This window comes from Larus michahellis, chromosome 6, assembly GCF_964199755.1.
Source record: "Larus michahellis chromosome 6, bLarMic1.1, whole genome shotgun sequence".
In the NCBI taxonomy this organism is placed as follows: Eukaryota; Metazoa; Chordata; class Aves; order Charadriiformes; family Laridae; genus Larus; species Larus michahellis.
Window position 1 is genome coordinate 43,797,415 of NC_133901.1, and position 9,003 is coordinate 43,806,417.

The following is a 9,003-nucleotide window of genomic DNA, read 5'->3' on the forward strand; positions in this document are numbered from 1 at the left end:
TCACCTGTTCTTCATGAGACTTTATTTTTTTTCTTTTGATAGATCAAAAGCTTACGTGGATTGTTTGTCTTTCTCAGTCTGGCTGCCATTGCAAATGCCCTTCTGTGCTCCTGATAGCCTTCAACTCATTTCTCTGGGTTAGATAAATATTGCTCTTGAAGCTGTCTCATAAAGCTGCACACTTTTTTGTGTGTCTCCCTGTATATACCTTTTATTGCCTATTGTGCCTATCATACTAAGGAACTCATTCCTGTGGGCTCACTCCAGGATATAAATCCAGAGAAGACCAGAAAATTACATCTGGGGCTATTGTCTGTATAGGCTGGTCTACTTCCAGGACAGAAGCCATTTTCTAAAGAATGGAGGGGCAATTCAGCTCAAGGCTTGACCGATATAAATAAACAGGGATAATGATGGTCCCTGTAAAGCTAGAATGTTGGTGAACTCACTGTCTTTCAACCCTTTATTGAGATACTTTCCCTCAAATATCAGCACGGAACCATGCAGCTAAAATTCAATTCCTTTTCAACTTAGACAAGCTTCAAATCTTTTTTTTTAGTGGGTGAAGTCTTTGTCTCTGATTGGTGCTGGTAGTGGTGGTGAATAAACCTGGAGCCTATTCTAACTTGAACATCAATGGAAATGTAATGCTAGCACAGCCGGACCCCAAAATCTTTGTACGTGTTAATGCCTGAACCAGTACAACTCCCTCAGCCTGGCAGAATCCAGGCTGAATTTGCAGGACCTGTAGTATACAAGCAGAGGTGACCTTGCATTTATTGAGCTTATAAATACAGAGTGCCATTTTTAGGTAATCACTTTCCCCTGTCTAAGCAGTAGAAGAAAACAGGAAGAAAAAAACATCTCACAGTGAAGTTGTGTCTCAGGTTTTGACAAATGCTGCCTTTTCCATGCCACTGCCACATTTCAGCTAGACTCCTGCTATTCCTACTTTGCATTAACACAGAACAAAAGCTTTATTCCATTAACAGTGACACTAGCCCAAATATGGCTTAGTGGCCAGCACACTTGAATCCTCACCAAAGGCACCTTCCTTGACTGGTCTATGGTAAACAGTAATAAGGTACCATAGAAAATTCACACCCTAAGAAAATTTCCATGTTGCACAACAACATATATTTTTAAAAAACATATTCTGTTTTATTTGGACCATTAACTCCATTCTAGAAAACGGAAGATGAGTTCTTTCCATTGTACCCAAGTCCAGAACAATTCTGCTTAAAATCACATAAAGGTATTTCATTATAATTCAATGTGTTTCCCTAGTCAAAATGAATAATAATGTTCTGATCGTATTTTCTAAGCAAAAACAAGAGTTAACTGTAGCACAGTTTCTACCTCATACTGGAAAACACATTTTCAACTCAAAATAAATTTAAACTCTTAAAAAGAACTGATTCCAGGACTATGTTTTTAAACTTAAGCATTCCTTGATCAAGACAACTGCAGCAACAAGTGATAAAAAATTTCCCATGCACAGCTGAGAAACTCTCAGTTTATTTTTCTCTCAGTATATGAGTTCATAATTATGAGACCACTGCATACAACTTAACATGATATTTCTCAAACATGTTTTATAGAGAATTTAATTTGCAGGCCTGGAGAAGATTTGCAAAGATCATGGATGCACAAAATATCAGACAAGTGGGTTACTAAGGGCTTCAGTGATCTTTGGGTCAGGTAACCATGAGAGCCTTTTCCTCACCTGCAAGCAACACCATTTTGGGATCTTGATCAGATCTACTCAGATAAAATGCCATAGCGAAACCCAAAAGCACAACTGCTTAATGCCTCCCTCCTGTCTTAGCAACCTTGAAAATACACACTGTCCTTGTCGTCGAGAGTATGTACAGCTAAAACATTAGGATATTCACCCATACACCTAGGCTGGGTGTATGAAACAAAGTTACAGCTTTCCAGAGAAATCAATGGGAATTTTGCCACTGACTTCAGCAGAAGGAGGATTTCATCCAAAGCACATAATTACATGCCTATCAACACGTAACCTCACGACTGCTTTTGACGGCAGGAGTTAGGAGCTTTGGCAGCATGCCAGGTGGAACAGCTCTGCTGCCTTGGGTGCTGGTGCCTGGAATGACGTTAGCTGGCTACTCCACTAACCATATGCAAAATTGCTCAGGTACAGGCCCTACAAGTGATTCATTTATTGCTAGCTGGAGGGCAGGCTTCCCCCATAACATTTTTTAAGAACTATTCCAACCAAGAATAAAAGGTGTTGATAAGATTGCTAATAATTTGTAGCCAATTTCTCAGATAAATCTGCTAACAGAATGTCACTGTGTGCTTGGGAACGCACTTCACGACACCTCCAGCTCTGCAATAATGAACACAAACCCCAAACCGATGATGGAGAAATAGCATTGGCAAATCTACAAACTGATCTGTCTACATTCATGCATCAATCACAACCGTGGTATAAATATTCTGAGCATGAATCTGTCACCACAATTTCTAGATGATTCATTTCTTTTTGATGGGCTGAACCACAATTCTGGCATTGAACAACCCTGAACTTTAGGATATTAAAAATTCACATCAATATTTTTGTAATATGAGACGCTAATTTTTCTTGAGCTGCAAATCTATGCTTTGGGGCATTAGTTGTATTCTGAATACCTGCCAATGTCTAATTTCCTTTCTTTCTTCCTATGAATGAATATTTAGATTGCCCTAAGGCAGCCCTTGGACTGTGGCATGCTGCTTTGTTATATGTTAGTAAAAGAAAGCTCCTAACTACAGAGAACAGCAGAGGAAAGGGTTTTTCATCAGGGACAAACATGAGCTTCTGCCAGTAAGAAATGTTTGCTTATATGGCTTACAAGGTAAAAAATACTTCATTTTTTCATAAGTCACCAATTATTTGTATGACAATGAGCAGCGGTGGGTGGAAGCTAGATCTAAATGTAAATGAAAATTTCATATACAAAAAGCATTACTGAAATAAGTCTACATTCTGCAAGTGGACAGAGCTTGAACATAACTACCTACTAATTCTCTCTCCCTTTTTCTGTTAAGTGCCGTTTTCAGAGGTAAGACTCTCTACTTGCATAAGCTACAAAAACTTGGAATGCTTTCACCACTGCACCCAGGAAAACAAAGAAATACATGCTTTAGTAAAAAAGTAGATATCAATCCAAATATTTCATCCTTGCCTGAGGGGTGAGTGGGAGTCATGAATTTCTGTGGAACACTTTTTGAAGTGCATACTCAAAAGCAATTATGTTTTTTTGAAAACAAATGAAATGCCATCACACAGGATAAGAACCAAAAATTAAGAGGTGAAAAGGGGTGCGATGTGCATGTCTCAAATACTACTAGAAAAATCATCTGGCAATGAAAATCAGATGAGGGACATGGCTTCCAGTGAAACTATGCTCTATACGCTTTCTGCAAATGCAACCATACGTACTTCATTATTCTTTTTGCTTTTAATTCATTTGGCTGTAGGAGCTTACTCACCTCCAGTTTTCTTGACAGGTAAGTGGATACTTGCTGCTGTTTTAAAAGTTGCTCCAGCTAGTAAAAGCTTTTCTCTTACTAATTAACTAAGATCTCTTCTTTTATTAAATAACTAAGCCCTCGGACACAGGTTAAAGGAAGGAGTACAGCTAACGTTGATATAAGTGATGCTGTAAGCACCAGCTACAGAAGTTTGAAGGGATGATCACTTCTGCTGCCCAGAAACATTAGTTGACCTCTTTCCAGATGGCTACATTCCAGATACCCTGCTTGGTATTTAAGCTCCAGACATCATCATCAGGAAGGAGGTGTGAAATGCTAAAAACCTCAGGCTTTCTTGGAGCGGAAGATTCCAGCTTTTCCACCACGAAGCACAAGATGCAGTGAAGCTAGCTGGGACTGTGCTTCATTTCAAGGCTCACAGAGCTCTGACACCAAAGAATCTCCATCATTCTCCAGAATATTAACAACGCTTTTTGCACCTGAGATGAACCGTTGTTTCATGTCCATGTAAATGTCATGGTTTGCACATGACAGACTCAGAACTAAAGGAAAATAATGAACGAATTATCCTTCAAATTGAGCTTAGCTTCTCCAAGTTGGATTCCAGATACATCTGAGGAAAACTGTAGTTTGCCTGATGATATAAACCATATTGCCCAAATCCTAAACCTCACTAGATCACTTAATTCAAAATAACAAATGCCTCCTTGCACCCTCCCAATATACATTTGAATTTTGTAATGATCTCCAGTTGTTTAAAAAGTGCTTCTTGCTACAGTGAGTATTAAAAGCTTGATCCTAAAAAAAAAAGTATATGGGAGGTAATGTATATGGAAGCACTAAAAGATACAGGGGTAGGACTGTTCATTAAGTTTGCTCTGTACCTCATGAACCTCCCTGACAAGGAAAGTCCAGTCCTCTCAGGAAATATGTAAGTACCTAAGCACATCAGACCTACATCTTCCATATAATAGAATGTTCACTTCCCTCTAAATGTCAGTCTTGGAGGGAGTAACCAGAAAAAAATGTCACAGAAGATAACATCCCTCATGGACACGAAGCAATAAAACCATCATTAGGTGCAGGTGGCAAATCATTATTCAGAACATCATAGAAGCACTTCATGTACTTCTGTGAAACAGTTGCCAAGAATCCCCAAAGTCAGCAACTGTTCAGTGTGCAATGATGGATTAGTTTTTTTACGTTATTTTTAAAAATTGTTTGCTTGAAAGAAAATGGGAAAAAGAAAAAGATTAGGCAGCCTGAAATTCTGTTCTGAGCATGTTATCAGACCATTTCATTTCTTTGCTTCCATTTCCTTACATTTACAAAGAGTTAATTACCCCAAAAGGCTGGATTTGGAATTGTAATAGACAGATGTTCACTAAAAATGTGAAGCACCACCTGAATGCTCAGCAGCATCCTTAATATTAGCCACAGATGAGCTGTGCACTACACTTGGTGGCCCTAGTAAGCTGTTAGAAATAGGTATCTATCTTTCTGAAGCAGTTACAAGTTAAGTCAGTTTTACCAAGTATTCAGACAGTTGTCTCTGAACTGAAAAGTTCTGCACATCTCAGAATGAGAAACGAAACTATATTTTTGTGTCTGCTTCCAAATCTAGTGGTATCCTAATGAGGGGCTTGACAGAAAAGCTGATTAGGATAAATGCCCATAAATCATGACTAACCTGTTTGAATTAGCTCTTCCCTGCAGGCTTGTAAAAAGACAGAATTTTATCTGCTTCTCAGAGATCCAGCCTAGGAGGCATATGATATCAGCATTATAAATCTGTGCTGAAGCATGAGACAGAATAATGACAGTATGATAATTATCACCATAAAATTAGAAATGCAACCTTCCCTCCCTCCTCGCTGTAACAGAAATAGTTGACTTTTTCTGTTACATTTGTCAAAGACTTTAAATTGTACACCTGATAATATACCACTTAGCAAGAACTCAATGGAAGAGCAGATCAAGGTAACTATGTCTTTAAGGGGAAAAAAAAAGATGGTTGTGAAATAGTTATTGCCGTTTTGACACAGATACGTATTTAATTAATTGCTGTTACCTGCAGGTTGTAGGTATGAATGGGAAAAGCTAGGAGGTATTTAGGATGAGATGCATCCCCAAGTGCTATAGGTGCTGGCTGGTGTCATTACAAGGACGCTTTCAATTATCTTTGAAAGGTCACGGTGATCAGGGAAGGCTCCTCAGGACAGGAAGAAATCAAATGTCACTACTGTCTTCAAGAAGGGCAAGGAGGAGGATCTAGGGAACTATAGGGTGGTCAACCTCAGCTCAATCCCTGGGACAGAGATACAGGGAATAGTCCTGGAAACTATTTCCAAACATATTAAGAGCAAGAAAATTATTTGGAGTACTCAGCATGGATTTTGGAAGGTGAAATCATAATGGTTGATTAAGATGACAGCCTTGTACAACACGATGATTGGCTCAGCAGCTGATGTTGTCTATCTGGACTTTAGCAAGGCTTTTGTCATGCTCTTCCATAACATTCTCATCAACAAACTGATGAAGTATGGCCTAGATAAATAGGCAGTGAGGTGGATTAAAGGTGGCTGAACTGACAGACTCAAAGGTGACATGAATTCCAACTGATGGCCAGTCACTAGTGGCATGCCCCAGGGGTCAACACCAGAGCTAATACTGTTTAACATCTTCATTGAAGACATTGACAGAGTACATACTCAGAAGATTTACAGATGATACAAAATTGGGAGGAGTGGTTGATAGAGCAATGGTTGTGCTGCCTTTCAGATGGGCATTGATAAGCCAGAGAACTGGGAAAACAGGAATGTTATGGAATTCAACAAAGGGAAATGCAGAGTCCTGTACCCTTGCTTTGAGCAGAGGGGTTGGAGGAGGCAAGCTCCAGTGGTGCCTTCCAACTTCAGCTATTCTGTGATTCTGTATTTAGCAGACAGTGGGAGATGGATGAAGGAGAGGAATGGGATAGACTCTGTGACCCAGACTCTGTGAATAACTCCACTGTAATCAATGAGAATGCTCGAAATGAGTGGTGCTGCTCAGGATAAGTAAGAGTGGCTCTATTGTTTCAAGAATACTCAAGCATCCTTAAGCTTTATAAAGTCACCCGCAGCAGAAAGTAGTCAAAAGAGGGGTGTGTTCAGATAATTTTTTTTTTTTTTTTTTTTTTTTTTTTTTTTTTTTTTACAACTATGGTACTGCTCAGATCATTCACTTTGCCAAACATGTTCTCCACAAAAGCCACAGTATGCTGCAAATCATGGAGCTGAAATTTTATCTGAGATATTAACTCTGGGGCAATGATCTTTATACTGTAACAATTTCTCTCTCTCAGTCTTTAGAATGAAAGCAACAGATGATGAATGCTTACATAAAAACTCAAACATTTTTTTGCTCACATGCTTTACGTGGAATCTGTAGTCTTCCCTAAAGTTAAGCCACGTATAAAATGTCAATAGGAGAGATCAGAGAAATAGCCACCCCTCTGTGTCCACACCTGAACTGATAAATTAACAAGAGAAGCAAGGTAGCCTGTATCTTTCGGGCTGCTGTAGGAATGAAAGGAGAAAAAAAGGGAATACTCTACGTCAAATGCAAAAAAAAGCCAAACTAGCATTAATTGTAGTAGACAAGCCAAATCTACAGGAAAATATAATTAAACCACACAACTAAAAGTAGGTGCCGTCAGAGTAATCACAAAGGTACATCACCTGTTCTCTGTCTCAAAGAATGTTGTCACCCTTAATAGCCAGTCTTACTTTCAACAAGTATTAACAGGATGAGATTAACAAAAATGAGTGTAACATGGAACTTGCTCCTGTTACACTAGCTGTTGTTCTAAAGGGGTTGTAAGGAGAAGGGAAGGACAAGGGAAGGTTACAAAATGATTTCTACTTTGTCAGGCAGAGAACATGATTTGCACACAGATCATTCTTGAAAGAGAAGACATAAAGATGGCACTGAAGCACTTTGATATTTGTCAGTAAAAGACTACTCAGAGCAATGCAGGAACAATTAGAACAGAGTTGCATGGATAGATTTCTAAATCCTTGGCCATTCTCAGTGGCATGAAGCCAGCACTCATCTCCTGATAGCAAGTACTAACTTTTAAAGTGAAACACATTTTTTATTAGTAGAAAGATACCAAATCACCTACTGGAAAGCCAAATTGTGGAAGAAGCCAAGAACCTCTGTTGAGGAACTGAGTAATGCAATTTGAAGGTATCAGTGTCTGAGCAGAGGTATGAGGACTCTATCTACCCCTTCCAAAGTCAGCAGCAAAACTCACGCCAACTTCAGCGGCAAGAGGCATTGGTCCACAAGCCACAGAAGATAGTGAAGTGTAAGCTGTGCAGGAGCTTTTAACAAATTATTCCACTAGCATTGGGATTTTTTTATCCTTCCATTTGCCCTCATTTAAAGCTCACTGAAGCATTATAAATCCAAGGTTTTAAAGATGCTATAAAAATATGAAATTTGTCAAATTCTGAATCAACAAAAATACAAGGGTTTTATTCTAAAAAATATTACCAAGATATTTTCTGTAAATATATGGTCAAGAATGGAGGTACTAAAGGAAGATAGAAAGGGACTCAAAAAATGTTAATAGTTTATTAGAAAATAAAATACAATAAAAGTATATTTAATCTTAACTACAGTGGATGTTTTAAATATATTTTCTTCCCATTTGATCAAAAGCATCTATAGAAAAAATAAGAGTTATGATAAAACCCAAAATAGCCAATTATAGCATCTAAGCTGCAGCCATTTTGTTCAATATCAGAGCTTTTTGAAAGCTCTCCCCAACCTAGCTCTAGATTACATTTGAAATGTAAAGTTTTTTGATTAAAGCGTGTGATTGTTAACCTCCCACTGCTATCGGTGAGCATTTATCTTATTTAGGATGCCAAAAGAAAGGGAGCTGCTGATGCCTCAAAATCCGGGCAAAACTGCACCTTTTAAAATTTTTTTTAAAGCATAAAATGGTTATATTTCATTACAAAACCCAGGAGTTCTTGTGTTGCTTGTTTCTAACAGGGTTATTTGTAGCTAAGCAGTCCTTAAATGTGCAAGCTAAAGTTAGGGTTCTATTATTCACAGTGCTCCATGCTTCTCGGGACAGACACTCCCTTACCCTGAAACTTTTTTTATGTAATTAAATAGTGGAGATAAAAAGTAAAAGACTGCAGGTACATTTATAAATGAGAAGTGAAATAAAAAGAAAAAAAAGCTTGATTTTCTATTAGAAAAGGTAAGGAGTCCCTGGAAAACAGGGGGGCAGACTTTCCTTGTTGTTAACTCCATTAAGTCTCGTAAAACACAGGCTTAACATTTTGACCAGGTTACACAAAAGTCCATGCCCAAACCTAAGCCTGCTCAAGGGCAGAGCCAAGGCCACTTTAACATCTTCACGTACAAGTCTCATCTGTGTACAAATTCTTTGCAACTATTTTCTGCTGAAATATTACGGGCTAAAAACAAGAGGCA